Here is a 3617-nt window from a genome sequence, read left to right on the forward strand (position 1 = left end):
AGAAGGACGGATCCCTGCGTCCGTGCATTGATTATCGAGGGCTGAATGACATCACGATTAAGAACTGGTATCCTCTGCCTCTCATGTCATCAGCCTTCGAGGTTTTGTAGGGGGCTAAGGTTTTCACCAAATTAGATCTGCGTAATGCGTACCATTTGGTTCGTATAAAAGAGGGAGATGAGTGGAAGACCGCGTTTAACACGCCCCTTGGTCACTTTGAATATCGGGTCTCCCCTTTGGTCTCGCAAGCGCCCCCGCCGTCTTTCAGGCCCTCATCAACGATGTCTTGAGAGACATGCTTAACATTTTCGTGTTTGTATATCTCGACGACATACTCATTTTCTCACCCTCTCTCCAAGTGCACGTCCATCACGTTCGTCATGTCCTACAGCGCCTCTTAGAGAATCGCTTATTTGTCAAGGCTGAGAAGTGCACATTTCATTCTCAGTCAGTGACTTTTCTAGGGTCGGTCGTGTCCGCTGACGGGATTGGCATGGATCCTTCTAAAGTTAAGGCGGTCACTGACTGGCCGGTTGCCGATTCCCGACTCCAGCGCTTCTTAGGATTCGCCAATTTCTATAGACGGTTTATTCGCAACTTTAGTCAGATGGCCGCACCACTCACTGCGCTCACCTCAGTCAAGTCTCGCTTCTCTTGGACCGAGGCGACCCAAGCCGCGTTTGATCACCTAAAGACCTTGTTCACCACCGCTCCTATTCTCATCAACCCCAACACTGAGAGACAGTTCATTGTCGAGGTCGACGCGTCGGATGTGGGGGTGGGGGCGGTCCTTTCACAGCGCTCTCCTCTCGATAATAAGGTTCACCCCTGCGCGTTCTTTTCCCATCGTCTATCCCCTACAGAGCGGAATTATGACGTGGGTAATCGAGAATTATTAGCAATCCGACTTGCATTAGGAGAGTAGCGTCATTGGTTGGAGGGGCGTCTCATCCGTTCATAGTCTGGACGGATCACAGAAACCTTGAATACATTAGATCTGCTAAGAGACTTAACGCTCGTCAGGCTCGTTGGGCACTTTTTTTCTGTCGATTCAATTTCACCATGTCCTACAGACCCGGATCGAAGAACATTAAACCTGACGCTCTCTCTCGTCTTATTGGGTCTTCTGAGAACGCCTCGACCAAGGAGAACATTCTTCCTTAGGAGTGTGTGGTGGGAGCTGCGGTCTGGGGAATCGAACGGGTCATTAAGCAGGCCCTTAGCCGGACCGTCACTCCCCTTCGGTGTCCTGACCGGTCACTGTTTGTTCCCCAGTCCGTTCGTGCGGCCGTCCTCCGGTGGGGTCATTCGTCCAAATTGGCTGTCCACCCTGGAGTCAGAGGCACTCTTGCCGTCATTCGGCAGAGATTTTGGTGGCCCACTATCGAACAGGATGTCCGTCGTTTTGTATTCTCTTGTCCTGTCTGCGCCCAGACCAAGTCTGGTAAGTCTCCCCCTGCCGGTTTGCTCCGCCCTCTCCCGACTCCATTGCGTCCTTGGTCGCACATAGCCTTAGATTTCGTTACGGGCCTCCCTCCATCCATGGGTAACACTGTCATCCTTACCGTGGTTGATAGATTTTCTAAGTCCGCTCACTTCATTCTGCTTCCTAAACTACCCTCCGCTAAGGAGACCGCTCAGTCGGTGGTCAATCACGTTTTCAAACTCCATGGTCTTCCCACTGACGTTGTTTCTGATAGAGGTCCGCAGTTTGTCTCTCAGTTCTGGAGGGAATTCTGCCGACTGATTGGCGCCACGGCCAGTCTGTCATCGGGATTTCACCCCCAAACTAACGGGCAAGCCGAACGAGCTAATCAGACACTGGGTCGCATGCTCCGCAGTCTTGCGTTCCAAGATCCTTCGTCCTGGTGCGAACAATTACCATGGGCGGAGTACGCACACAATTCCCTGCCATCGTCTGCAACATGACTATCCCCCATTAACTGCTGCCTTGGGTATCAACCTCCGCTTTTTCCATCCCAAGAGGTCGACGCTTCTGTTCGGTCTGTAGAGGCTTTAATTCGGAGATGCCGTCGCACATGGAAGAGAGTGAGAACTGCCCTCTGTCGTACCAAATCACGCACTCGCTTATCCGCTAACCGTCGGCGCGTAAGGGCTCCGAGATACGTTTGTGGGCAACGCGTCTGGCTGTCGACCCTAAATTTACCGTTGCAGTCTAGCTCCCGTAAACTTTCACCCCGCTTCATCGGACCGTTTCCCATTATTAAGGTTCTTAGCCCTGCGGCTGTCAAACTCAGGCTTCCCCCAAAGCTCCGCCGCATCCACCCGGTCTTTCACGTGTCGTGTATTAAACCCGTTGTTCGCCCACAGCCGCTTTCCATAGCAATCAACTCTCACACTGATTCTCAACTCACCTGTTTCTGCTCACTGCTTAATTTGTTTGACTATTTCTAACCACTGTTTCTCTACTCCCCTGTCAGACTGTTGTTGAACTCTGAGCTGTTGCCTTGTCCCTGTGTTACCAATCCAGCGTTGTCCAGATCCAGATCTACTTTAAGTTTTGTCCCGGACTGCGTCTGCTGACGGCAGCCCCCTTAGTTCGAGTTTGGAAGAATAAAAGACATTTTTCCGCACCTCTGCATCTGGGTCCTCTGTTCTCCACGTAACAGAAACATAGTTGGATGGATTAGGTCGGTAAGCCACATTGAAAGACATATGTGGGAACTGAAACCTTTCACGTGACAGTTTAACATGGTATTTCAAAACCATGGGCATTAGAGTGCTGCTATAACAGCCTCCAACCTTCTGGTTTTCACGGTCTAAGCATCAGTTATTGCTTCAGAATGTGAGGAATGGATGAATGTTTGTGTAAATATGCTTAATTGCTTTCTTTTCTGGAGTAATATAAGAGGGGTATGTTAGTAACGTGGTTAGTTTGGAACAAAGACTGGACAGCTTCGACCCTCTTCTTGTGAAAATGAATGTACATTCCATTCAAGCCATCAATTGATCAAATGCTCTGACTAAAAAATTAAATAAATCCAATATCAGCAGCCGGTTTAGAACTTTAATAATTTAATTTAGCCTGATTATGATTCAAGGATGGACTATTCTACATGTTCACTCATTTCTGTCCCAGAAGTTGCTCGGGATCTCCTGTTATTATGAGCACTGTTCATGTTTTACATTCAGTATGATCATTCTGAGTCTTTGGCTTGATGGGATGTACTGTCAGCCTTAACAACTTAGGAACTTTCTCACTTTAGATTTTTCCAGTTTTGGTGCCAGTGCTGCAAGCTACATAAACTGTTGGCAACACTGGGCTGAGTTTCAACAATAACCATCCTGTAAACGTATCCTACAATACATACAAGTCATAACCACTAAGTAGTTTGAGAGTTAACAGAATTGCTGATAATGATCTATCACAGACTGAATTATACCAAAGTGTGCCAACTCAGAGCAATGATACAATTATCAGCCATTACAGCTGAGACTGTCTTCCTCGACTCATCCAGCGGCTTATTACAGAGTGTCTCTCTGCTCTGATCTCGTTTTTGAGGATTTTGGCTGATAGTGGCGCATCCAAGCCACATGGCACAGGTATTCATTACACTCTCATAAAAACACTCACCGACACTATATATGATCTCAGT

Source organism: Pungitius pungitius, chromosome 20 (genome assembly GCF_949316345.1).
Source record: "Pungitius pungitius chromosome 20, fPunPun2.1, whole genome shotgun sequence".
NCBI classification, from domain to species: domain Eukaryota; kingdom Metazoa; phylum Chordata; class Actinopteri; order Perciformes; family Gasterosteidae; genus Pungitius; species Pungitius pungitius.